This window comes from Oncorhynchus nerka, linkage group LG17 (genome assembly GCF_034236695.1).
Source record: "Oncorhynchus nerka isolate Pitt River linkage group LG17, Oner_Uvic_2.0, whole genome shotgun sequence".
Taxonomy (NCBI): Eukaryota; Metazoa; Chordata; class Actinopteri; order Salmoniformes; family Salmonidae; genus Oncorhynchus; species Oncorhynchus nerka.
Window position 1 is genome coordinate 11,698,038 of NC_088412.1, and position 27,849 is coordinate 11,725,886.

The 27,849-nt window shown below is 47.1% G+C and overlaps 1 protein-coding gene across 3 annotated transcripts in view; it reads left to right on the plus strand.

The window, feature by feature from the left end:
* Positions 1–27,849, plus strand: part of LOC115144692 (zinc finger protein 609-like) — a 218,735-nt gene that overhangs the window by 129,472 nt on the left and 61,414 nt on the right. The window contains exon 1 of one of the 3 annotated variants that reach the window (XM_065002965.1): positions 13,330–13,771. The exons of the other annotated variants lie outside the window; for them this stretch is intronic. The gene's annotated coding sequence lies outside the window, so the exon portion shown is untranslated. Of the gene's footprint in view, positions 1–13,329; positions 13,772–27,849 lie in introns of those variants that run through there. 3 annotated transcript variants of the gene reach the window in all.

The window sequence follows — 27,849 nt, forward strand, 5'->3', positions numbered from 1 at the left end:
ACAGGGCTCCTCCTCTGTCTGCCTCTACCCATTGTCTGGTGCTTCGCTCCTCTTGACAGACACAGAGCATGACTGTTGTGGATGTTTGGGGAAGGCCCACCCCTCCCCCTTCCTCCTTCCTCCTTCTCTCCTTCACAATACAGACCACAGAGTCATTCTAGGAAGCATAGACTGGGCCCCAGTCCAAGGAAGAGGATGGGAGGGGGGAGGGTCAGCTCAACAAAACACTGCATCGCAGCCTTCTCTCTCTCTCTCTCTCTCTCTCTCTCTCTGTCTCTGTCTCTCTCTCTCTTGAAGGAAGACACAATTCTCAGGTCTTTGGATGAATATGGAAAAATAACATTTTTAACATTCCTCAGTTTCATCACGAGGCCGTGGCAGGCAGCCGAAGCCCCTGATAGGTTACACTTGTGTGTCTGAGTGTCTGTCGGAGTGTCTGTGTGTGTTTGAGTGCTATTCTTTAAATGTTCCTTTGACAATGTGAAGGTATTGAAAAGCACTTGCATTTCATGGTAGAAGTTCATGTCCATTTCACCAAGCAGACCACCTACTTTTAGCAAAACACAAAGCACATCCCCTATAAACTTGTTTTCACCTCCTGGGTGGTGCAGTGGTCTAAGGCACTGCATCGCAGTGCTAGCTGTATCACCAGAGATTCTGGGTTTGAGTCCAGGCTCCGTCGCAGCCGGCCGCAACCGGGAGGCTCATGGGGCGGCGCACAATTGGCCTAGCGTCGTCTGGGTTAGGGAGATTTTGGCCGCTAGCGACTCCTGTGGCGGGCCGGGCACAGTGCGCGCTGGCCAAGTGTACGGTGTTTCCTCCGACACATTGGTGCTTCCGGGCTTCCGGGTTGGATGCGCGTTGTGTCAAGAAGCAGTGCGGCTTGGTTGGGTTGTGTTTCGGAGGACGGGAGTTGCAGCGATGAGACAAGACAGTAACCAATTGGATACCACGAAAAAGGGGGTAAAAAAAATTACTTCTGCGCGATCAAAAGGGAAAAATCAATAGATTTTAGATTTTCAATAGTTTGATCCTGGATTAATTACTAATCTGTTTATGAAGCCAAATCTGACAAACACATACCATTATTTCATCAAAGATTTGTCACCATCTGTCCCCTGAGGATAGGGCTGTTCTCGTCTCCCTGAAGGGTCATAGGACTGTTCTCTTCTCCCTGAAGGGTCATAGGGCTGTTCTCGTTTCCCTGAAGGGTCATAGGACTGTTCTCTTCTCCCTGAAGGGTCATAGGACTGTTCTCTTCTCCCTGAAGGGTCATAGGACTGTTCTCTTCTCCCTGAAGGGTCATAGGGCTGTTCTCTTCTCCCTGAAGGGTCATAGGACTGTTCTCTTCTCCCTGAAGGGTCATAGGACTGTTCTCTTCTCCCTAAAGGGTCATAGGGCTGTTCTCGTTTCCCTGAAGGGTCATAGGACTGTTCTCTGAAGGGTCATAGGACTGTTCTCTTCTCCCTGAAGGGTCATAGGACTGTTCTGAAGGGTCATAGGACTGTTCTCGTCTCCCTGAAGGGTCATAGGACTGTTCTCTTCTCCCTGAAGGGTCATATGGCTGTTCTCTTCTCCCTGAAGGGTCATATGGCTGTTCTCTTCTCCCTGAAGGGTCATATGGCTGTTCTCTTCTCCCTGAAGGGTCATAGGACTGTTCTCTTCTCCCTGAAGGGTCATAGGGCTGTTCTCTTCTCCCTGAAGGGTCATAGGACTGTTCTCGTCTCCCTGAAGGGTCATATGGCTGTTCTCTTCTCCCTGAAGGGTCATATGGCTGTTCTCTTCTCCCTGAAGGGTCATATGGCTGTTCTCTTCTCCCTGAAGGGTCATAGGACTGTTCTCGTCTCCCTGAAGGGTCATAGGGCTGTTCTCGTCTCCCTGAAGGGTCATAGGGCTGTTCTCGTCTCCCTGAAGGGTCATAGGGCTGTTCTCGTCTCCCTGAAGGGTCATAGGGCTGTTCTCGAAGGGTCATAGGGCTGTTCTCTGAAGGGTCATAGGGCTGTTCTCGTCTCCCTGAAGGGTCATAGGACTGTTCTCGTCTCCCTGAAGGGTCATAGGACTGTTCTCTTCTCCCTGAAGGGTCATAGGGCTGTTCTCTTCTCCCTGAAGGGTCATAGGGCTGTTCTCGTCTCCCTGAAGGGTCATAGGGCTGTTCTCTTCTCCCTGTAGGGTCATATGGCTGTTCTCGTCTCCCTGAAGGGTCATAGGACTGTTCTCGTCTCCCTGAAGTGTCATAGGGCTGTTCTCGTCTCCCTGAAGGGTCATAGGGCTGTTCTCGTCTCCCTGAAGGGTCATAGGGCTGTTCTCTTCTCCCTGAAGGGTCATAGGACTGTTCTCGTCTCCCTGAAGGGTCATAGGACTGTTCTCTTCTCCCTGAAGGGTCATAGGGCTGTTCTCGTCTCCCTAAAGGGTCATAGGGCTGTTCTCTTCTCCCTGAAGGGTCATAGGGCTGTTCTCTTCTCCCTGAAGGGTCATAGGACTGTTCTCTTCTCCCTGAAGGGTCATAGGACTGTTCTCGTCTCCCTGAAGGGTCATAGGACTGTTCTCGTCTCCCTGAAGGGTCATAGGACTGTTCTCGTCTCCCTGAAGGGTCATATGGCTGTTCTCGTCTCCCTGAAGGGTCATAGGGCTGTTCTCGTCTCCCTGAAGGGTCATATGGCTGTTCTCGTCTCCCTGAAGGGTCATAGGGCTGTTCTCGTCTCCCTGAAGGGTCATAGGACTGTTCTCGTCTCCCTAAAGGGTCATAGGGAGAAGACCATGTGATGAACTGCTGAGCCCTCCACTCCTCCCCATCTCTCTCTCTCTCTCTCTACCTCTCTCTACCTCTCTCTACCTCTGTGTCGCTCTCTCTCTCTCTCTCTCTCTCTCTCTCTCTCTCTCTCTCTCTCTCTCTCTCTCTCTCTCTCTCTCTCTCTCTCTCCTCTCTCTCTACCTCTGTGTCGCTCTCTCTCTCTCTCTCTCTCTCTCTCTCTCTCTCTCTCTCTCTACCTCTGTGTGTCTCTCTCTCTCTGTGTCTGTCTGTGGTTGTGGTGTAAATGCTGGGATTCATCACAAGCAGAAGGTCCTGTATCTCCTACATGCCTGATTTGTTAGCGCAGAGAAGAAGTGGCAGGAAGTGCTCTTTCATCAGCACACCATCCTAGGTGACATGATCTGACTCCCATTCCCCGAGAGCACTACCTGCCCTGAGGGGGAACGGTGGTAGGGAGGGTCAGTAGGAAGGAACGAGAGAGAGGAGGGCTTCTTATTTTTCTTCTTTCCCGAGGCGTTAAGGTGCCTGGTTGGAGCAGCACTGTGTCTGTTTCCATGCAGAGTTTCAGCTGTCGCTAGGATCCCATTTATTTACCCTTCCACAGATTTATCACCTTTCTGCAGATCGCCCTCACAGGGGTGGCTAATGGCACACAGCTCTTCACTGCTGCTCAGTTTACGCTTTGTGTCTGTCTGCATTTGTATAGTGTTTTTCTGTGTGTCTGTCTGCATTTGTATAGTGTTTTTCTGTGTGTGTGTCTGCATGTGTATAGTGTTTTTCTGTGTGTCTGTCTGCATTTGTATAGTGTTTTTCTGTGTGTCTGTCTGCATTTGTATAGTGTTTTTCTGTGTGTGTGGAGTAACTAGCTTGGCCCCCTGCAGTCACCACACAGTCCAGTACATGGTTCTAAAGACCTGGAGGTCAGACACCACACAGTTCAGTACATGGTTCTAGAGACCTGGAAGTCGGTCACCACACAGTCCAGTACATGGTTCTAGAGACCTGGAGGTCGGTCACCACACAGTCCAGTACATGGTTCTAGAGACCTGGAGGTCGGTCACCACACAGTCCAGTACATGGTTCTAGAGACCTGGAGGTCGGTCACCACACAGTCCAGTACATGGTTCTAAAGACCTGGAGGTCGGTCACCACACAGTCCAGTACATGGTTCTAGAGACCTGGAGGTCGGTCACCACACAGTCCAGTACATGTTTCTAAATACCTGGAGGTCGGTCACCACACAGTCCAGTACATGGTTCTAGAGACCTGGAGGTCGGTCACCACACAGTCCAGTCCATGGTTCTAGAGACCTGGAGGTCGGTCACCACACAGTCCAGTACATGGTTCTAGAGACCTGGAGGTCGGTCACCACACAGTCCAGTACATGGTTCTAAAGACCTGGAGGTCGGTCACCACACAGTCCAGTACATGGTGCCAAAGTTGAGGTAGCCGTTTGACATGGCCTCCTGAAATGGAACTCTATTCTCGGTGTGAGAGGAGCGATGGTGAGAAAAGCACAGCAGGGTTTTAAAACAGCCAGCACTGGAGCATTCCGTGACCCCCGCTGAACTCCGGGCTCCAGCAAAGCAGGAGACATTAAAGGGGCTGTCTGGACAAAACCAAAAGGAAAGGTCAGTGACTGCCCTCTCAGCCCCTGTGCTCACTCACTGGCACCTAACTTCTCCTTTAAAAAGAACATAGAGACTGAGGGAGAAATAAAGAGAGGGAGGGGTGAAGAGAGAGGGAGAGAGAGAGAGAGCAGGTTCTCATTTCCTTTTGTCTCTGTGCCCTGCAAATTGATCCTTTGGCTCAAAGTGAAATAGCTTAACTGCAGTATAAACAGACTGCCGCTGTTGCTCATAAGGACTAGCATTAGAGGAAATTGGCTGGTATTGGTAGCCCGACTGAGAAGGAGAGAAGGCATGGGAAGGAGAGCAGTGTTTTAAAGCCCACGCACTCACTGCAGCCGGCGCGCTTGCATGACCAATACCAGAGGACATCAGCTCCAGAGCCGGCGGCCATTTCTCACAGAGCAGTCGCTGATTACTCTGGTGTGTGTGTGTGTTTGAGCCTTCTGAGCAAGTTATCCAGGAAGCGTCAGAGAAATTGGGATGAGATGGCACCAGGGAAGCGTGCGACTTTGAAAGCCCGGCGTGCTGGGAACACGAGCCCCGACCGGATTCATTAATCAAAAACAGGACGTGGTGGGGGGGTGAGGGGGCCCAGACTGTTGAACACGGAGCTTTTTGAGGTTCTTGGGTTACTCTGAGTACCACGATGGAGGGGGCCCCAGTGTGTGCTTCTACGGTCAATTTTATGCAAGTTGACCCGACCGATCTTGTCACACCATGTGAAGACTCTCCCTCCATCCCCCCTTCTTGTTCTCTCCTTCCCCCCTCTCGTTGAGGAGCCCCATATGCGTAAGGACACAGAGGAAAGGGGCTTTGTGAGTTTTAGGTGGGCACCCCAGCTGCCTCTGTCTGCTTACTGTATCTCTGTTACGTCTAGTGTTTTAATCAGGAAGTTACTGCAGGTCTCCTCTCTCTCTCTCACCCTCCATTCCTCCCTCCCTTCTCCCCTGTTCTCTCCTGTCTGTCACTCAGTGGGGTGAAAGCGAGGGAGAGAGAGTTTGTCCTTTAAGCCTGATAGACAGCAGGGATTTGCATAGTGATTCTGTGTAGTCTGCTTGCCATCTCCATGACAACAGCAGCAGCACAGGGGAGGAAGGCTCGCTGGTCGTTTTAATGTCCTTTCTGGCAGTTGTCTGCTTCAGACCCTATTCTTGTCAGTCCCGGCTCATCCCAACAACTCATATTAGGGGGGGAGCAGCTGAACTAAAGCATCCAGACTGTTGGTTCAATCAACCCTTGGCTCTTGGGAAGCAGTGTTCCCATTTCCCCCCTCTGAGACGTGCTGTAGAGCTCGTTGCGTGGTTAACGTTGAGTGACATCCCCCTGCTGATAACCGGGCCATCTCCGTGGATACAGCAGGTCACTAATGGTGATCTAGGGAGCGGCGGCTCTGACTGCCTGGTATGGAACTGACAGACACACTGAGATGAGATGGGGCCCCCGTGGCCCTGTGCCACAGCCTCTGTCTGACCCTGGCAAATGCATGGAGGAGAAGCTCCCCTTACAGCCACCGGACTCACTCTCTGTCCCTTGGGTAAATGGAGACACAGTAGATAACTGATTGGACAGGAGTGGCAGCGTTATGCATTCCCCAGCCGCCATCCTCATCACTGAGTGTGTGGCGGACATTTTGTGCCGTAACGACTTGGCAGTGGCTGTGTAGGTTTGGGAATGCCTATAGTGGTTCGTTCGTGGTAAGACTGCTAACACTGAAGTATAACCAAAGCCACATCATGTGGCTCGTCACGTTGGATAATATGATCCTCAGCTCACACGACACGTCCTTTTGTGTTTCTTCGGAAGCAAATTCGTTTAATTGATTTAACGGCACGGTAAAAGTCCTTTTAAGTGTTTTAAAAATGTTATTAAGTACTCGACTACCAGTCCATATACATTCCTGACTGCACTTTTGGCTTGCCACGTTTCCAAGATGGCCACCGCCTGGTTACCCTTTCAGAAAACATTTTGCCGTTTTAAGAAGGCGATGAGCGGTGTGGATGGTGTGTAAGAGTTTTGGATATGTGTAGGAGAATTAGAGGAGGCTCTGTCGGAAGCCTGCCTCCCTGCCTGCCTGGCTGGCTGCTTTCTTCAAGGAGGGCAACCGCCCCTCCCTACAGGGACTTGCTGCAGAACAGGAAGTGCAAGCGAAGATGGAACCGATGCGGTCTATAAATAGCCTGGTGGTGGTGGCGTGTCCTCTCCTGGGAGGTGGCACAGGCAAAAGCGGCAGCACGTTTGCTTGATTTGAATATGCAGTTAACTTAAAACAGCTTTCGTCCTGTTGCCAGGGCCACAGGGGCCCTCCTCTGTTCCCCTGTCCTCCTCTTCCACCCCTGGGAGAGAGCTGTTACAGGAGACGGGGGAGAGTTCAGTGCAGCTCAGGGCTCACCTTGAGAAAGGAGCCTTCTTATGGCTTTGGACTCAGTATAGAGCTGCCTGTCTACTGTTTGTAGTGGCTTCTCGCTGTACATGAGGGAGAGCTGCCTGTCTACTGTGTGTAGTGGCTTCTCGCTGTACATGAGGAGAGCTGCCTGTCTACTGTGTGTAGTGGCTTCTCGCTGTACATGAGGAGAGCTGCCTGTGTGTAGTGGCTTCTCGTCTACTGTGTGTAGTGGCTTCTTGCTGTACATGAGGAGAGCTGCCTGTCTACTGTGTGTAGTGGCTTCTCGCTGTACATGAGGAGAGCTGCCTGTCTACTGTGTGTAGTGGCTTCTCGCTGTACATGAGGAGAGCTGCCTGTCTACTGTGTGTAGTGGCTTCTCGCTGTACATGAGAAGAGCTGCCTGTCTACTGTGTGTAGTGGCTTCTCGCTGTACATGAGAAGAGCGGTATCAGCCAGCCAGCGCCCTTTGGTGACCCTCCTAAAGGTAGATACAGTACACAAGGGAGTGTTTGGGGACTTTGTGCTCTGCAGAACTGAAAGGAAAGGTTATCCTTTCAGAGGACAGATAAGTGTTGGGTAGTTCCTCTATCCGTGTGTGGGACCTAAAATCCCCCAAAGTCCCCACAAGCAGAGTGAAACAAGGAAAACAATCCTTCACATTTCCCACGTCCCCATGAGGACAAAGGCCATTTTAAGCTTAGGGGTTGGTTTTAGGGCTAGAATTAGGGTTATGTTAGGGGTTAGGGTTATGTTAGGGTTACGTTAGGGGTTAGGGCTACGTTAGGGGTTAGGGTTACGTTAGGGGTTAGGGTTACGTTAGGGGTTAGGGTTACGTTAGGGGTTAGGGTTACGTTAGGGTTACGTTAGGGGTTAGGGTTACATTAGGGTTTAGGGTTATGTTAGGGGTTAGGGTTACGTTAGGGGTTAGGGTTACGTTAGGGGTTAGGGTTACGTTAAGGGTTAAGGTTACGTTAGGGGTTAGGGTTACGAGAGAGAGAGAAGGGGAGAGGGAGAGAGAGAGAAGGGGAGAGAAGGGGAGAGGGAGAGAGAGAAGGGAGAAGGGGAGAGAGAGAAGGGGAGAAGGGGAGAGGGAGAGAGAGAAGGGGAGAGGGAGAGAGAGAAGGGGAGAGGGAGAGAGAGAAGGGGAGAGGGAGAGAGAGAAGGGGAGAAGGGGAGAGGGAGAGAGGGAGAGGGAGAGAGGGAGAAGGGGAGAGGGAGAAGGGGAGAGGGAGAGAGAGAGAGAGAGAAAATGAATGAATGAATGGGAGAGAGAGAGAATGCAATGCTAGCTAGGGTGATACAAGGTCTTACAGCCTGGAAGCGACTGTACTAGAGCATGATGGTAGTCAGCTCTCCACAGCCCTCTCCTCCTCCCCTGTGGACACTTCACTTTCCCTACTCCTCTCTCACTGTTGTTACTCCCACACTAAAAAGTACATTTCTAATTGAGTGTATTTAATTAGGCTAGATATCATTTGAACTGAAGTCCAAAGTTGTTGCACAACTACTTATGTAAGTTTTTGTGTGGGCAGTTCTAGCAGTCAAAGATGGAGTGTTCTTTAATCCAATGCTTTGCTTATTTGCTCTGTTTTTTTGGAGCATCGCTCTGACTTTGTCCCTTCCAGATCTGCTCTGTAATATTTAGACCTTGGCTGTGATGTGTTTGGTCATCATATCTGTATGAAACACCTCTGGCCCAGTCCAGCATTGTGTAAACTCAAAACAACACCTCCGCCAGGGGAGAACAGTAAACACTAAACAACACCTCCGCCAGGGGAGAACAGTAAACACTAAACAACACCTCCGCCAGGGGAGAACAGTGGTTGTTGTGGATAAATAATCCCATCAGGGCTTGCTAGCTGGGGCATTGTTTACAGTGTTTACTGGTCTCTCTATGCGGAGGTGTTGTTTACAGTGTTTACTGTTCTCCTCTGGCGGAGGTGTTGTTTACAGTGTTTACTGGTCTCTCCTGGTGGAGGTGTTGTTTACAGTGTTTACTGGTCTCCGCTGGAGGACGAGGTGTTTACTGTGTTTACTGTTCTCCTCTGACGGAGGTTTTGTTTAGTGTTTACTGGTCTCCCCTGGCGGAGGGGTTGTTTACTGTGTTTACTGGTCTCCCCTGGCGGAGGTGTTGTTTACTGTGTTTACTGTTCTCCCCTGGCGGAGGTGTTGTTTACTGTGTTTACTGTTCTCCCCTGGCGGAGGTATTGTTTACTGTGTTTACTGTTCTCCTCTGGCGGAGGTGTTGTTTACTGTGTTTACTGTTCTCCCCTGGCGGAGGTGTTGTTTACTGTGTTTACTGTTCTCCCCTGGCGGAGGTGTTGTTTACTGTGTTTACTGTTCTCCCCTGGCGGAGGTGTTGTTTACAGTGTTTACTGGTCTCTCATGGCGGAGGTGTTGTTTACAGTGTTTACTGGTCTCTCCTGGCGGAGGTGTTGTTTACAGTGTTTACTGGTCTCTCGTGGCGGAGGTGTTGTTTACAGTGTTTACTGGTCTCTCTTGGAAGAGGTGTTGTTTACTGTTCTCCCCTGGCGGAGGTGTTGTTTACAGTGTTTACTGGTCTCTCCTGGCGGAGGTGTTGTTTACAGTGTTTACTGGTCTCTCTTGGAAGAGGTGTTGTTTACTGTTCTCCCCTGGCGGAGGTGTTGTTTACAGTGTTTACTGGTCTCTCCTGGCGGAGGTGTTGTTTACAGTATTTACTGGTCTCTCGTGGCGGAGGTGTTGTTTACAGTGTTTACTGGTCTCTCGTGGCGGAGGAGTTGTTTACAGTGTTTACTGGTCTCTCCTGGCGGAGGTGTTGTTTACAGTGTTTACTGGTCTCTCCTGGCGGAGGTGTTGTTTACAGTGTTTACTGGTCTCTCTTGGAAGAGGTGTTGTTACTGTTCTCCCCTGGCGGAGGTGTTGTTTACAGTGTTTACTGGTCTCTCGTGGCGGAGGTGTTTTTACAGTGTTTACTGGTCTCTCGTGGCGGAGGTGTTGTTTACTGTGTTTACTGGTCTCTCTTGGAAGAGGTGTTGTTTACTGTTCTCCCCTGGCGGAGGTGTTGTTTACTGTGTTTACTGGTCTCTCCTGGCGGAGGTGTTGTTTACAGTGTTTACTGGTCTCTCCTGGCGGAGGTGTTGTTTACAGTGTTTACTGGTCTCTCCTGGCGGAGGTGTTGTTTACAGTGTTTACTGGTCTCTCCTGGCGGAGGTGTTGTTTACAGTGTTTACTGTTCTCCCCTGGCGGAGGTGTTTACAGTGGTTTTTGTTCTCTCCAGGCGGAGATGCAAACACTGTAAGGGGGAGAACAGTAGAGGTAGTGAGCTATTTTTTAGGGCTCAGCAGTCTGTCTCGGGGTTAGGGCTCAGCAGTCAAATGAAAATAAATGTTATTGGTCACATGCGCCGAATACAACGGGTGTGACCTTACAGTGAAATGCTTGCTTACGAGCCCCTAACCAACAATGCAGTTACAAAAATATGAATAATAATAATAAATAAAAGTTACAAGTCGTTAAAGAGCAGCAGTAAAATAACAATAGCGAGACTATAAACAGGGGGTACCAGAACAGTCAATGTGCGGGGGCACCGGTTAGTCGAGGTAATTGAGGTAATATGTACATGTAGGTAGAGTTATTAAATTGACTCTGCATAGATAATAAACAGAGAGTAGCAGCAGCGTAGAAGGGGGGGGGGGGGGGGGACAGGCAATGGTCTGTGTAACCATTTGATTAGCTGTTCAGGAGTCTTATGGCTTGGGGGGGTAGAAGCTGTTTAGAAGCGTCTTGGACCATGACCAGGCACTCCGGTATTGCCTGCTGTGCGGTACTGTAGCAGAGAGAACAGTCTATGACTGGGGTGGCTGGAGTCTTTGACAATTTTTAGGGCTCAGCAGTCTGTCTCGGGCTTAGGGCTCAGCAGTCTCTCGGGCTTAGGGCTCAGCAGTCTCTCGGGCTTAGGGCTCAGCAGTCTCTCGGGCTTAGGGCTCAGCAGTCTGTCTCGGGCTTAGGGCTCAGCAGTCTGTCTCGGGCTTAGGGCTCAGCAGTCTGTCTCGGGCTTAGGGCTCAGCAGTCTGTCTCGGGCTTAGGGCTCAGCAGTCTGTCTCGGGCTTAGGGCTCAGCAGTCTGTCTCGGGCTTAGGGCTCAGCAGTCTGTCTCGGGCTTAGGGCTCAGCAGTCTGTCTCGGGCTTAGGGCTCAGCAGTCTGTCTCGGGCTTAGGGCTCAGCAGTCTGTCTCGGGCTTAGGGCTCAGCAGTCTCTCTCGGGCTTAGGGCTCAGCAGTCTCTCGGGCTTAGGGCTCAGCAGTCTCTCGGGCTTAGGGCTCAGCAGTCTCTCTCGGGCTTAGGGCTCAGCAGTCTCTCTCGGGCTTAGGGCTCAGCAGTCTCTCTCGGGCTTAGGGCTCAGCAGTCTCTCGGGCTTAGGGCTCAGCAGTCTCTCGGGCTTAGGGCTCAGCAGTCTGTCTCGGGCTTAGGGCTCAGCAGTCTGTCTCTGGCTTAGGGCTCAGCAGTCTGTCTCGGGCTTAGGGCTCAGGGCTCAGCAGTCTGTCTCTTAGGGCTTCTCTCGGGCTTAGGGCTCAGCAGTCTGTCTCTGGCTTAGGGCTCAGCAGTCTGTCTCGGGCTTAGGGCTCAGCAGTCTCTCGGGCTTAGGGCTCAGCAGTCTCTCGGGCTTAGGGCTCAGCAGTCTCTCGGGCTTAGGGCTCAGCAGTCTCTCGGGCTTAGGGCTCAGCAGTCTCTCTCGGGCTTAGGGCTCAGCAGTCTCTCTCGGGCTTAGGGCTCAGCAGTCTCTCTCGGGCTTAGGGCTCAGCAGTCTCTCTCGGGCTTAGGGCTCAGCAGTCTCTTAGGGCTCAGCAGTCTCTCGGCTTAGGGCTCAGCAGTCTCTCTCGGGCTTAGGGCTCAGCAGTCTCTCTCGGGCTTAGGGCTCAGCAGTCTCTCTCGGGCTTAGGGCTCAGCAGTCTCTCTCGGGCTTAGGGCTCAGCAGTCTCTCTCGGGCTTAGGGCTCAGCAGTCTCTCGGGCTTAGGGCTCAGCAGTCTGTCTCGGGCTTAGGGCTCAGCAGTCTGTCTCGGGCTTAGGGCTCAGCAGTCTGTCTCGGGCTTAGGGCTCAGCAGTCTGTCTCGGGCTTAGGGCTCAGCAGTCTGTCTCGGGCTTAGGGCTCAGCAGTCTGTCTCGGGCTTAGGGCTCAGCAGTCTGTCTCGGGCTTAGGGCTCAGCAGTCTGTCTCGGGCTTAGGGCTCAGCAGTCTGTCTCGGGCTTAGGGCTCAGCAGTCTGTCTCGGGCTTAGGGCTCAGCAGTCTGTCTCGGGCTTAGGGCTCAGCAGTCTCTCGGGCTTAGGGCTCAGCAGTCTCTCGGGCTTAGGGCTCAGCAGTCTGTCTCGGGGGCTGCAGAGATAAAGGCATGACTAAGCAGCGGGGAGAGAAGGGATGTACAGGTTCTGCACCGCTTATCTGGATCTTTGTGCAGCCCGGCCATCTCTCTGACTGAGCTCTCCAGTGGGTGACCTTGACAAGAGTGTGCGTTATTATTGTAATACATACCGCTCTGGTGGAATGGCCAGAGGGAGGGGAGGAGAAGGCGGGAAGAAGAGAGAGAGAGAGGGAAGGAGAGTGATGGGAGGGCGCAAGGGGGATTTCCTGTATTTTCCACAGCACAGATGGGACTTTGTTGGAGCATGTAGTGAGAAGACGGGTCAGGTGAGAGCAAGCAGCTTGATCTCTCAGTTGGGTGTCCCCGGAACTGTTTACGACAACTTCACCACGGCCACAGCGGCAGCCATGTTGTTTTCCTCAGTCTACTCGTCTAGCGTTTGGATTTGTTCAAGGGAAGCCTGGGAGTTGTGTTTTTAGGATGGGGCTTGACTGAGGCACTGTGTGTGTGCCTGACATTCCTTTGGCTTAACTCCCCAGCAACAGAGCTAACACCCTTTTTCTTAGGTTTTTTATTTTTTTTAATATCAAGAATCTTCAAGCCTTCTCAAAATGTAAGTGCTGTGTTGTTTTTGCTACTCTAGGAAAAGGGATTTTGTACAGTACTGAGGTTGGATTTACAGGCGAGTGAAAGTACACCCCCAGAGGTGTATGTGTGTAGAAAATAAGCTCAGACTTTCCTATGTGGAAGACTTGACCAGTTTTGGTTGGTTGCTGGGGGAGGAGGAGGGGGGGGGGCTTCGTATTTTGGTCTCCTCCCATTACCTCCCGAAACACAATAGTAGGCGGAGTCCCCAAGCCAGCCAACCCCCATCAGAAGTGTTGACGGGGGGAGGGGCAGAGCAGATGAGCCAAGCGAGGGGAGAAGGGTATCAGCTAGGCTTGAGACCAGAGAATACAGTGTAAACCTGCTGGCCAGCCAGTCCACACAGGAAGCTACTGCTGCAGTCAACCCTGTCCCTGTCCTTCAATACACTGAGCTGCCACTTACTCTCTCAGATAGCAGCACGATCTCAATCGTCTGTCCCTCAGAGGAAGGAGACGGGCAAGTGGGAGGAAGAAGGGGTGTACGTTATTTTTGTTATTTTTTTTATTCAGAATAGGTAGTCAGTCAGTGTACACAGAGCCATGATTACACTTCCGTGTGGACAGAATAGACGCTAAGCCATCCGTCAAACTCTTGTGCAGTTATCAGGCGATCTAAGGTCTTTTTCAGCTTGCTCTGCTACCTTCTGGTTTCATGCAGGCTCCTGCCCCTGAATACTGATTAGCCGGGAGGCTTTTTTTTCTCTCCCTCTCTCTCGTTCTCTCGCTCTCCGGCGAAACACTATCTTGATTGTTATGCCGTCTGTAGAAAAGCTTTTCCTCCCTGCTGTCTCTGGTGTAAAGGTCATGTTACACCCAGCAGTCCTAGCTGTGTTGTCAGGGAACACAAATACTTATTGGTGGGTTAACTCTCTCTCTTGCTCTCTGATTGTCCTTTTTCATGCATGGGCTAAACAGAGTCATTGGAGGTGGAGCTGGCAGCGATCATCAAGGCTGAAACTAGGGCAAGCAGAGGGAAATGTAACCTGAACTCCATGCTGAACCAAAGAGCACAGCCTCCCAGTGAGTAGAGGATAACTATCTGTCGTGGTCTCGGTGGACTAGCTCGTGACTGCCCTGCTGCACACACAACACAGTGTCTTTTCCACTGTGTTTTTAAATGGGCAGAATGTAGGTGTTTACAATGTCTCGTGAAAACAGGGTCCTGCAACACAGCTGTTTAACCCAGGCCTGAGAGCGTTGAATTGAGGCTTTGCTTCCATTTCCTGTTTTTTATTTAATTGTTTATTTTTTTCTGCCTACCTCAACTGCTCGGGAAACACATTCGTAAAAGCACACTCATAATCGGTCAACCTGAGCCGTGCTCCGCTGCCTGACCTTTGAACTCTGAACAGAGCCCGTTGTTGTCTGACGTCTGTTAGCAGAGTGTACCAGTAGGCTGTGGCCATTCATGATGCCTCAACCCACAGAGACGAGGCTAGAGACGCTGAAATCGACGACATAGAGATGCAGGTAGCTTAATGTGGTTTAGTGTAATAGAACAAAAGATAGCTGTCGTAATGACTCCCTTGCCGCAGTGACAAGAACGGTATAATTTCATCCAGGCTAGCATTGTCTCACTAACAAGCTGCAGCTTCAGACTGTTTTGTTCAACTAGTAGTTGGCAGTTTCTTTTTCAGCCACTGGCTATAGCTCAACATTTTAACAATGCTCTCTCTTTCTCTCACCTCTGTGTTGTCGTGTGCCTCCTACTCAGTCAAGGCCTCTGCTGATTTGTTGATACCAGGCTATTGGCTGCTTTCAAAATGCAGGTGGCATTGGGGTTACCACCACTCTTCACTTCCTCTGTCACACTCACTCACACACCAATTGAATTGTCATCGCCACTGACAGTAGATACAGGCATCTCTTTTGTTAAGCTTCTTCTGTGGCAGCAGGACCCAGTGAATGGCTTTTTAAGGTAAGGCCTAGTGAATAGTCTCTTAGTAAGGTAAGGCCTAGTGAATAGTCTCTTAGTAAGGTAAGGCCTAGTGAATAGTCTCTTAGTAAGGTAAGGCCTAGTGAATAGTCTCTTAGTAAGGTAAGGCCTAGTGAATAGTCTCTTAGTAAGGTAAGGCCTAGTGAATAGTCTCTTAGTAAGGTAAGGCCTAGTGAATAGAATCTTAGTAAGGTAAGGCCTAGTGAATAGCGAAAAGGCTATTGTCTTTTAATTCAAATCTGATTTTCGTTTATCATAGGATCATAGCCAATGTCAAATTAGCCTCTTTATTGAAAACATTTTCATTTCGTCTTAGTTTCCCTTTCAAGGCCTTGATTGAAAAGGCTGGAGATTTTTGATTGTTTCTCTACAGTAGCCTAAGTTTTTGTTGAAGGCCTAGTGAATAGAAGTTTTCGTTGAGTTGGCTACCTTAGGTTTTCAAGGCCTAGTGAATTTTTGTTGATTTGCTACAGAAAAGGTTTTCTATTGTCTTTTAATTCAAATCTGATTTTCGTTTATCATAGGATCATAGCCAATGTCAAATTAGCCTCTTTATTGAAAACATTTTCATTTCGTCTTAGTTTCCCTTTCACAAGGGCTTCTTGATTGAAAAGGCTGGAGACTTTTGATTGCGTTTCATTGAGTTGGCTACAGTAGCCTAGCAGTTTTTGTTGAGTTGGCTACAGTAGCCTAGCAGTTTTCGTTGAGTTGGCTACCTTAGCAGTTTTCATTGAGTTGGCTACAGTAAGTAGCCTAACAGTTTTTGTTGATTTGGCTACAGTAGCCTAGCAGTTTTCGTTGAGTTGGCTACCTTAGCAGTTTTCATTGAGTTGGCTACAATAGCCTAGCAGTGTTCGTTGTGTTGGCTACAGTAGCCTAGCAGTTTTCGTTGAGTTGGCTACCTTAGCAGTTTTCATTGAGTTGGCTACAGTAGCCTAGCAGTTTTCGTTGTGTTGGCTACCTTAGCAGTTTTCATTGAGTTGGCTACAGTAGCCTAGCAGTTTTCGTTGTGTTGGCTACCTTAGCAGTTTTCATTGAGTTGGCTACAGTAGCCTAGCAGTTTTCGTTGAGTTGGCTACCTTAGCAGTTTTCATTGAGTTGGCTACAGTAGCCTAGCAGTTTTCGTTGAGTTGGCTACCTTAGCAGTTTTCATTGAGTTGGCTACAGTAGCCTAGCAGTTTTCATTGAGTTGGCTACAGTAGCCTAGCAGTTTTCATTGAGTTGGCTACAGTAGCCTAGCAGTTTTCATTGAGTTGGCTACAGTAGCCTAGCAGTTTTCATTGAGTTGGCTACAGTAGCTTAGCAGTTTTCGTTGTGTTGGCTACCTTAGCAGTTTTCATTGAGTTGGCTACAGTAGCCTAGCAGTTTTCATTGAGTTGGCTACAGTAGCCTAGCAGTTTTCATTGAGTTGGCTACAGTAGCCTAGCAGTTCTATTTTTGTTTCACTTCCTCATTGATGTTGGTAGGATGTTAGAGAACTTGGCGGAGAGTCTCTTTTCTCTTAGCAACAGGTGAATAGCTGTCTGGGGCTGTTGCTAAGGGCCGGGAGATGAGGGCTGTGGTCCTCTGAGCTGTCTGCCTCAATATGCCTCTCCCTTGAGGGAGGGAGGGAGGGGGGGGCTGTTTTGTAAACCCCTCTCTCCTCACATACAAAAAAATGGGTCACTGAAGAATACCACTTCCTTCTGGTTATGGCTTAGTCATTGAACATGCAACTTGGTCCAGTTGTACATATGCATAGTATAATTATTTTTTTTGTACGTTAGAAGCTGAACTTTAAAGCAAGGTATTCAGAATCTGACTTCTATTGTGTTACCGTTACCATTTTGGACTCCCGAGTGGCGCAGCGGTCTAAAGCACTGGATCTCAGTGACAGAGGCGTCACTACAGACCCTGGTTCGATTCCAGGCTGTATCACAACCGGCCGTGATTGGGAGTCCCATAGGACGGCGTACAATTGGCCCAGCGTTGTTAGGGTTTGGCCGGGGTAGGCCCTCATTATAAATAAGAATGTGTTCTTAAACTGACTTGCCTAGTTAAATAAAGGTTACATTAAAATAAAATTGTAATTTGTTTATGTCCAACTCTTGTCAGACTGGGCTCTCTGAGTTGAGTCAATAATGGTGAAAGGGTCAATCAGCAGTTGCTACATGTATTTCTGGGGTTTAAATGGACTATTCATTTTGATTGTTGAAGAATAGAACTTATAAATGCCCTCTTGTGCTAAGTTCAACTGTCGTATCCCATCAGAACCCAAAATATAAGCTTGTTATACTGGTGGGGAGAATAGTTTGTTGTTGTTTTCAAGTGCTGATTGACACTTTTATTGGGGGGGGGGTGTTGAAGGTGCCATAGAATTAGGACATAGAATACTATAATATAGATTTGTAATTGAATAGGATTTCTATGGTTGACTCTGTAGGAGCCGGTGTGATTTGAATTAGCCGGGGGCGTAGCTCATGCTGTTGACTAGCAGGATGCTCTGCGTGTGAACTGTAGAACAAAGGTTTCTTTGGTGGCCTGGGCTGCACAAACCTGTCAGCCATTTCCGCCCGCAACTCTCACCTGTTACTTTCTGTGGTCTGCTTTTCCCACACTCGTACACTAAACACCAACCGATCATTACCTCACACAAGGCCTAGTCAATACAAACCTTATATGGGATTTTAAAGAAGTGGTTGTCAAACAAATGGGTCTCTAGGTCTTTTGTGGGATAATGTTAACTAGGTTTCTGTTAAACCGTGTTTTTAAAAAACGTGACAGTCTCTCTGAGCTCTGTCTGCAGCCCCCACTGTGGGGCGGCAGGTAGCCTAGTGGTTAGAGCGTTGGACTAGTAACCGAAAGGTTGCAAGATCGTATCCCCTGAGCTGACAAGGTAAAAATCTTGTCATTCTACCCCCTGAACAAGGCAGTTAACCCACTGTTCCTAGGCCGTCATTGTAAATAAGAATTTGTTCTTAACTGACTTGCCTGGTTAAATAAAGATTAAATAAAAACAAGTCACTTCCATCATCCGTTAGAGTGCCTGAGAACACTGTACCTTTGAAAACGTGTGGGTTTGTTTACAGTTATCTCCAAGTGGAAGGACAGAAAGGGGGTCTAAGGCCTGCTGTGTATAATTGTGGGATGCATGTTTGAAGAGGCTTTTAGCTGGCAAGCATCGTCTTCTTTTAAATATGTTTTTTTTCTGTCCTCTGGAATAAACTGCCTTCTCTGTGAATCTAGGTTACGGGGGGGCTCAGTGTAGGCCCCCCAGGTTTCTCATGGTAGCGTTTAATAGTTCTCCACTTTTGTCTGAGGTTTTTAGTCCAGAAAACACAGCTTGTCATTTAAAAGTCCACACTTGGTCACAGGAAACTGGCAGTTTTTTTTAATTCCCCTGGTGTCGTTTGGTTTTGAAAGTGCTTTGAGGCTTGTTCCAAGTGAGCCTGGGGAGGTGGGAAGCCTTGGAACCTCAGTGGAGAGCAGAGGTGTCCTGCCCCCTTCAGAATGATTATATATATATATTTTGTAGTACTACTAGCCACCTAGCTATGTTATGAAGTTGGCGTTAAGCCTCCAGTGTGGTCACCAGTCTTCCAGGACCCAGGAAAACTCAAATTACAGGCAGCTTTGGGTTTCCATCAATCAGATTCTCAATCCTTCTCTAATTATAGGCAAAGGCAGTAAGTGCCCGATTTGTTTTACAACCCCCGTGGGTATGGCCTTGTTGAGAATGTTCTGGTCTGGTGCCGGCTAGAGCTCAACATAAACCGTGTAACCACTCACAGCCATAACAGACTGCTCATTCCCCTTTTGTGCCCAGACTGGTTGGGAAAGTAGTAGGTTTTTTACAGATCATTGTCTAGGCTATTGACCATATTGATTCTTCTATTGACTCTTCTTATCGGAGGATCAATGGCGGTGCACAGTATTGACTGTTTTGAAGGCTACTTCTTCTCGGAATGTTCTACGGTCAAAGTCTGTTTTAAACATCGAAACTAACATCACAGTGTGGTCCAGGTCTGTCCTGTCCACATCTCTGGATTGTGTGTTTGTCAAATTTTATTTTTGAGTCCAGTTGATTGGCTGCGTGTGAATGGTGTCCAATAGGAGCTGTGTCAGGTCTAGTCCTTTCATCTGCGCTCTGAGTGCATGACTCATTACTTCTTCCCCATTGGAGCAATGTTCCCTCTAAATGTTTACGGCACTGAGCAAATTTCAGGTCTTCTGAGTGCAAACTTGAACGTTGTGAAAATTCTGTGCAACTTCCAGCGTGCGTTTACTGTGAACACTGAGGCTGTACCCGCTTTAAGTTACAGTTTTACTCTGAACACTGAGGCTGTACCTGCTTTAAGTTACAGTTTTACTGTGAACACTGAGGCTGTAGCTGCTTTAGGTTAGTGTTACTGTGAACACTGAGGCTGTAGCTGCTTTAGGTTACAGTTTTACTGTGAACACTGAGGCTGTAGCCGCTTTAGGTTACAGTTTTACTGTGAACATTGAGGCTGTAGCCGCTTTAGGTTACAGTTTTACTGTGAACATTGAGGCTGTAGCCGCTTTAGGTTACAGTGTTACTGTGAACACTGAGGCTGTAGCCACTTTAAGTTACAGTGTTACTGTGAACATTGAGGCTGTAGCCGCTTTAGGTTACAGTTTTACTGTGAACATTGAGGCTGTAGCCGCTTTAGGTTACAGTTTTACTGTGAACACTGAGGCTGTAGCCGCTTTAGGTTACAGTTTTACTGTGAACATTGAGGCTGTAGCCGCTTTAGGTTACAGTTTTACTGTGAACACTGAGGCTGTAGCCGCTTTAGGTTACAGTTTTACTGTGAACATTGAGGCTGTAGCCGCTTTAGGTTACAGTTTTACTGTGAACACTGAGGCTGTAGCCGCTTTAGGTTACAGTTTTACTGTGAACACTGAGGCTGTAGCCGCTTTAGGTTACAGTTTTAACAGTGGCCAAGTAGGCTACTGCAGCTATTTGATCATAATATAGGCCTACCAGAGTGGTCTACTTTCAAAAACAACGTAGAAAATGCGTCCCATAACATTTTAACATGTTCTATCATTCAGCCTACAGTAGCAGCCAATGTGTGGTGTTCAATGTCGGTCTACATTCCTTGAGACTTTTGAAAAAAACATTCGTCTTGACATTAACCTGTTTATCCACTGAAAATGTTGTTTGCTGCCAGAAACCACTTTACAAAATAAAATGCATAATTGTTCCCATACCGTTTATTGCAGAGAATCAGATAAATTATGCTACCCTCTGCCTATTCACTACTTAGCTTACTCAAGCCCGTCTCAAAATACAACACTGCCCCTTTAAGACAAAAAAGGTTTTTACCTGACTCGCTTTTCAAAGATGTCTAGAAATGTACACGTTTTGTGCTCTTGTAGGAAGCAATCACTCCACTATTGCGGACTACAAATTATCTATAACTGGGCTAATAACTCACTTACTGGCAAAGGATATGAACAAAATGTGCACACGTGGCTACATGCAGCTCTCCCTTTAATCTCAAAACAAGTGCATCTACTCACGATCGCTCATGCTGTAAACATGGTCCAGTTCAATGTAAGTGGCACAGATCCATATATGGCAGTAGTCTATTTGCATATACTCCTACCGCAGCTCTGATTGGTTATGCCACACCGGTTTGTGTAGAGTACGGCTGAGTCTTGCGCAATAGAATCCTACTCTGATGCGTTCTGCCTACAACAACATCTCTTGCATAGTTTGTTTTCTTTCATTATGTTGCATTGAAAGTGGATAATATTGTGTTGATTCGATCACAATCGCCACAGTAAAGGGAAACGTTTATAGTGTTAACTAACAGGGAAAACTCTAGAAAGTTGAACTTCAATCTCATGCTTCTCTTCTTGGGCTGATATTTGTTTTGCGCTCTGGGTGACAGTCCCTGGGGAACATTGCTGTTGGGTAATGGGCACAGATTTATACAGTATCGCCACAGCACAGTGATTAATTGCACCGTGTCCTGCAACGTAGAGCGTCTATGTAAAATGGCAGCCCCCTGATTCGTACTATGACACCTGCTAGCGCAAACATTTGCTGTGAATAAATTGTCTACCTTTTGATGTGGATAAAATTATGTAGGTTTATAATGTTTGACATGCACAGCACGAACATATTCTAGATTTCAAATCAAGTGTTATTTGCCACATGCGCCGAATACACACAGGTGTAGACCTTACCGTGAAATGCTTCTGTACAAGCCCTTAACCAACAATGCAGTTCAAGAAATAGAGGTAAGAAAATAATTACAAAATCAAATTAATTAATGAATAAAAAAGTAACACAAAATTACATATTAGCAAGGCTATACATAACAATAATGGGGTACCGGTACAGAGTCAGTGTGCGGAGGTACAGGTTAGTCGAGGTAATTACTACATGTAGGTAGGGGTGAAGTGACTGTGCATAGATAATAAACATTGAGTAGCAGCAGTGTACAAAACAAATGGGGGGGGGGGGGGGGGTGTCAATGTAAATAGTCCAGGTGGCCATTTTATTAATTGTTCATCAGTCTTATGGCTTGGGGGTAGAAGCTGTTAAGGAGCCTTTTGGTCCTAGACTTGGCGCTCCGGTACCGCTTGCCGTGCGGTAGCATAGAGAACGGTCTATGACTTGGGTCCCTGGAGTGGACTTTAGGCAACACAGCTAAAGCCTGTGTTATACACTGTGTTACCCAGGACATCTGCTAAACCAATACACACCCTCAGTAACACCAAAATGTGCACACGTGGCTACATGCAGCTCTCCCTTTAATCTAAAAAGAAGTGCATCTACTCACGACCGCTCATGCTGTAAACATGGTCCAGTTCAATGTAAGTGGCACATATCCATATATGGCAGTAGTCTATTTGCATATACTCCTACCGCAGCTCTGATTGGTTATGCCACACCAGTCTGTGTAGAGTACGGCTAGGTGAACGATTTAGGGGAACGACTTATGGCGACTAGTGTGAAAGTGTTCTGGTTTTATGACGAGAGGGCAATGTCCTGCTTTTTATTATATTTATATATTTTTTAACTTTTTTAATTTAATTTGAGTCTTAAACATGTTGAGAAGTCTGGCTTTTTCTGCCATTTGTTTCATAAAAGGGTACATTATCAAGCCTTTGATCTCTATCAAAGTGGCAAATGCCGTTTGGGGATGTTGAGATCACAAGGAATCTTCTCTGAATTGTCTCAACTTTAAGTCCTCAGTTCCTGCTTGTTGACATAGTTGGGATTAGAGCTCCTAACCTGAAAGGCTGCTTAGAGGTACATCTAAACATAGCGTGAGATTAGTTCAACTGTGTCCACACCAACTGGGTTAAATTGAAAGGTCACGAGTGATTGATGGAAGATGGACTTTGCTCCACTCAGTTCAACCCCACGCTATTTCTGTGCAATTGGAGAGATTGAGGAAGGTGTCTCTTTTCAGTCATTAGTGTTGGCGTTTCAAATACTCTCCTCAAGAAGAAGAAAAGGGAAGATTCTTAAATAGATTACCGTCGTTGTTAGCGTTCAGGTAGTAAAGTGAATAGATTACAGTCATTGTGTTAGCATTCAGGTAATCATGTGAATAGATTACAGTCATTGTGTTAGCATTCAGGTAATCATGTGAATAGATTACAGTCATTGTGTTAGCGTTCAGGTAATCATGTGAATAGATTAGTCATTGTGTTAGCGTTCAGGTAATCATGTGAATAGATTACAGTCATTGTGTTAGCGTTCAGGTAATCATGTGAATAGATTACAGTCATTGTGTTAGCGTTCAGGTAGTAAAGTGAATAGATTACAGTCGTTGTGTTAGCATTCAGGTAGTAAAGTGAATAGATTACAGTCATTGTGTTAGCGTTCAGGTAGTAAAGTGAATAGATTATAGTCATTGTGTTAGCGTTCAGGTAGTAAAGTGAATAGATTACAGTCATTGTGTTAGCGTTCAGGTAATCATGTGAATAGATTACAGTCATTGTGTTAGCGTTCAGGTAATCATGTGAATAGATTACAGTCATTGTGTTAGCGTTCAGGTAATCATGTGAATAGATTACAGTCATTGTGTTAGCGTTCAGGTAATCATGTGAATAGATTACAGTCATTGTGTTAGCATTCAGGTAGTAAAGTGAATAGATTACAGTCATTGTGTTAGCGTTCAGGTAGTAAAGTGAATAGATTATAGTCATTGTGTTAGCGTTCGGGTAGTAAAGTGAATAGATTACAGTCATTGTGTTAGCATTCTAGGTTACAGTCATTGTGTTAGCATTCAGGTAGTAAGTAGAAAGATTACAGTCATTGTAGTTAGCATTCAGGTAGTAAAGTGAATAGATTACAGTCATTGTGTTAGCATTCAGGTAGTAAGTTACAGTCATTGTGTTAGCATTCAGGTAGTAAAGTGAATAGATTATAGTCGTTGTGTTAGCATTCAGGTAGTAAGTGAATAGATTATAGTCATTGTGTTAGCGTTCAGGTAGTAAAGTGAATAGATTATAGTCATTGTGTTAGCGTTCAGGTAGTAAGTGACTAGATTATAGTCATTGTGTTAGCGTTCAGGTAGTAAGTGAATAGATTATAGTCATTGTGTTAGCGTTCAGGTAGTAAAGTGAATAGATTATAGTCATTGTGTTAGCGTTCAGGTAGTAAAGTGAATAGATTACAGTCATTGTGTTAGCATTCTAGATTACAGTCATTGTGTTAGCATTCAGGTAGTAAGTGAATAGATTACAGTCATTGTGTTAGCATTCAGGTAGTAAAGTGAATAGATTATAGTCGTTGTGTTAGCATTCAGGTAGTAAGTGAATAGATTACAGTCATTGTGTTAGCATTCAGGTAGTAAAGTGAATAGATTATAGTCATTGTGTTAGCATTCAGGTAGTAAAGTGAATAGATTATAGTCGTTGTGTTAGCATTCAGGTAGTAAGTGAATAGATTATAGTCATTGTGTTAGCGTTCAGGTAGTAAAGTGAATAGATTATAGTCATTGTGTTAGCGTTCAGGTAGTAAAGTGAATAGATTACAGTCATTGTGTTAGCATTCTAGATTACAGTCATTGTGTTAGCATTCAGGTAGTAAATTAATAGATTACAGTCATTGTGTTAGCATTCAGGTAGTAAATGAATAGATTACAGTCATTGTGTTAGCATTCAGGTAGTAAATGAATAGATTACAGTCATTGTGTTAGCATTCAGGTAGTAAAGTGAATGGCTTAGTCATTGTGTTAGCATTCAGGTAGTAAAGTAAATGGCTTAGTCATTGTGTTAGCATTCAGGTAGTAAAGTGAATGGCTTAGTCATTGTGTTAGCATTCAGGTAGTAAAGTGAATGGCTTAGTCATTGTGTTAGTGTTCAGGTAGTAAAGTGAATGGCTTAGTCATTGTGTTAGCGTTCAGGTAGTAAAGTGAATGGCTTAGTCATTGTGTTAGCATGGTGTTTTACTACCTGGGTCAGTTAGTGGCAGGGTCAGAGATGGGGAGGTCATTTAAATTTTTTTTTATTTTTTTATTGTGACACAATAAATAACAATAACAGGTGTTTTACTACCTGGGTCAGTTAGTGGCAGGGTCAGAGATGGGGGGAGGTCACTGTAAGGTTAAAGGTGAGCATGTGGCTCTGTTAAAGTCTCTCCTGCTGGGCTTGTTTTTCAGTGAAAACAGGATGTGTCGACTTGGGTAGATGATTCATTTAAGCCTGTGAAGACATGGAGAAGGCCCCCAATCAGTTCAAATTAGCCGAGAGCCAAGTGGACTAATACAAATGTGCCCTCAAAGAAATGATTGAGGATTGTCGCTTAATTCCCCATTCTTGTTAAATTCTAATTTGTGTCAAATCATTTTTATGCCTTATTAAGTTTCTAATGCTTAGGCTAAACGTTGAAGCAGGCTCTATTGTAATGTCTCAATTGGTTACGTTCATCTGTGGTGTAGTGGTGTAGTTTACAGACCCTCAAGTCTGTTTTACTACTCAGATTCTAAATGATTCTGCGTCGTTTTCCTCTGTCACTCTTTACATTTTTTTGCTTTTCTCCTCTGTCATTATGATGTGTGGGTTGGGGGGACTTGTATGGCAGATGTATTTTCAACAGTGGTGGGACCATCTCCTGTGGTTACCGGAGACTCTTGACACGGCCTGAACTCTGCTCCCTAACCCCTACCTGAGTACAACCTCCCCCGCAGGGACTACACATCCGGGGGCCGCAGGGATCTGGTCCTGAATCTGAAACACTTACTCTGCTGCGGAAAGGAGGGTGTGGGGGGTTACGCAGGAATGTTCTGTGAACTCAAATGGAATTTAAGCTGTAACGCACTCGCCTGCCAAAACCAAATGTTGTGTTTCTGTGAGATTCCATTCCTACTATACCAGTTGTATAACTCTGCGCTTAACTTTTTTCCAGACCTCTTTTCCTCGCTTCCCCTTGTTTTGTTTTTTTGCCATTTGTTTTCCTAGGGGAGCATTGATTCTCCTCTGTGGCAGCGTGAAAGTGGATATGGTTGTTTGATGATGGGTTTGGGGGGGGTTTGGGAGGGGGGCACCTGAGATAATGCCCATTGGCTCAGCAGACCGAGGGCCTAGTCTTTTAAACCGTCATGAGCAGGTAGTATTACCACTGAAAGGACTTAGAAAGTAAAGGGCTGTTCAGTCTTTTCCGTTTTGCTAGGGCTTATTTAGCTTAGTGAAGATTCATGTTGATTTAAAGACAATCCCCAATCATTTACTACCTGAATAGTGATGTGGCTGTATTTCAACCTTAGGTCTATTAACAGCCAAGGTTTTCATTGATGCTTTTTACCTAATAGGACAGCATTCCCACAGCAGTCTTTCGTAACACGGCACATTGCCACAATTTTGATTTGCAATACTTAAATCATATGTTGAACAGTAAAGAAAAGCCTTTTAAATAGTTTATATTTGGGATGAAACGGTCTGTCTTTGGACAGACCCAATCCTTTTACAACCTCAGAGTCCCAGTTTGCAGGGTGTGGACAAAGCACATGGTGTGTGTGTGTGTGTGTGTGTGTGTGTGTGTGTGTGTGTGTGTGCAGGCCTGGCGAAGTGGAAACTTTTCTGAGAAAAATGACCGCTGAACCACTAATAGTGCACTTGAGCCCACAAAAAGGAGAAACACTGCCAGGAATAATGGATGTTTTTGTTCTGGGTTTCAGCTGGAGCTTCCACTGAGGTTATGCTTCCATTTAGATTCCTGCTTCCATTCCCCCCGGCTAGATACTGGTCAAATCCAAATCAAATCAAATGTATTTATATAGCCCTTCGTACATCAGCTGATATCTCACAGTGCTGTACAGCCTAAAACCCCAAACAGCAAGTAATGCAGGTGTAGAAGCATGGTCCTCCTCCCTGCTCTTTTGCAAGGCTAAAGTCTGTAGTCTAGATGGTGGATATATGTTTGGTCGTCTCTCCCTTAGTGTGGGTTTGTTTGGTCGTCTCTCCCTTAGTGTGGGTTTGTGTTTGGTGGTCTCTCCCTTAGTGTGGGTTTGTGTTTGGTGGTCTCTCCCTTAGTGTGGGTTTGTGTTTGGTGGTCTCTCCCTTAGTGTGGGTTTGTTTGGTGGTCTCTCCCTTAGTGTGGGTTTGTTTGGTGGTCTCTCCCTTAGTGTGGGTTTGTGTTTGGTGGTCTCTCCCTTAGTGTGGGTTTGTGTTTGGTGGTCTCTCTCTTAGTGTGGGTTTGTTTGGGGGTCTCTCCCTTAGTGTGGGTTTATTTTGTGGTCTCTCCCTTAGTGTGGGTTTGTTTGGTGGTCTCTCCCTTAGTGTGGGTTTGTTTGGTGGTCTCTCCCTTAGTGTGGGTTTATTTTGTGGTCTCTCCCTTAGTGTGGGTTTGTGTTTGGTGGTCTCTCCCTTCAGTCGTAAGCATCTTTGGTTTGGAGCGATCTGAAGTTTGGGCATGTAAGCATGCTTTTAGTCGACGGTTAGAAGAATTCCTCAGACCGATGCCGTTTTCTGGTCCGCGTCCTCCTCTCTGGAGCCTACACTTACCAATAAGCAATTAGTTTATGATAACGTTTCGCTTGGGTTTTTGTACATTGCCTTACTAGCTGACAAGCGCGACACCCTGACTGTACTCCAGGAGGCCGGGTGGCTGAGCGCGACACCCTGACTGTACTCCAGGAGGACGGGTGGCTGAGCGCGACACCCTGACTGTACTCCAGGAGGCCGGGTGGCTGAGCGCGACACCCTGACTGTACTCCAGGAGGCCGGGTGGCTGAGCGCGACACCCTGACTGTACTCCAGGAGGCAGGGTGGCTGAGCGCGACACCCTGACTGTACTCCAGGAGGACGGGTGGCTGAGCGCGACACCCTGACTGTAATCCAGGAGGACGTGTGGGTAATGAACCGTTCCCCTACAAGGTGTGGGTAATGAACTGTTCCCCTACAAGGTGTGGGTAATGAACTGTTCCCCTACAAGGTGTGGGTAATGAACTGTTCCCGAAAAGGTGTGGGTAATGAACTGTTCCCGAAAAGGTGTGGGTAATGAACTGTTCCCTACAAGGTGTAGGTAATGAACTGTTCCCTACAGGGTGTGGGTAATGAACTGTTCCCTACAAGGTGTGGGTAATGAACTGTTCCCTACAAGGTGAGGGTATTGAACTGTTCCCTAGAAGGTGTGGGTAATGAACTGTTCCCTAGAAGGTGTGGGTAATGAACTGTTCTCCATGGCCCTATGGGGTGTGGGTAATGAACTGTTCACTACAAGGTGTGGGTAATGAACTGTTCCCTACAAGGTGTGGGTAATGAACTGTTCCCTACAAGGTGTGGGTAATGAACTGTTCCCTACAGGGTGTGGGTAATGAACTGTTCCCTACAGGGTGAGGGTAATGAACTGTTCCCCATGGCCCTACGGGGTGTGGGTAATGAGTCACCTCGTCAGGCCCTGGAATGACTTTGCTAACAGTGTGGCTGTAGAATGTTTAGTTGCCAGCCTGTAAATCCAGGGAGCTGCAGAGTCACCCTGCATGGAGATGGAGCCAGTGAGAGAGAGAGAGAGAGAGATGTTGAATTTAGCATCAGAGGACAACCACCGAGTGAGTGTTCACACAACCACAGGAGTTTTTCCTCAGACCGGAGCGTTTGGCTTTGCCTGACAGAGCTGCTCTCTCTGGGATGCTAATCATAGACGAGTCCTTCATGTGCGTCTGCCTGCCAGCCTTGCTGCGACAACATTCAC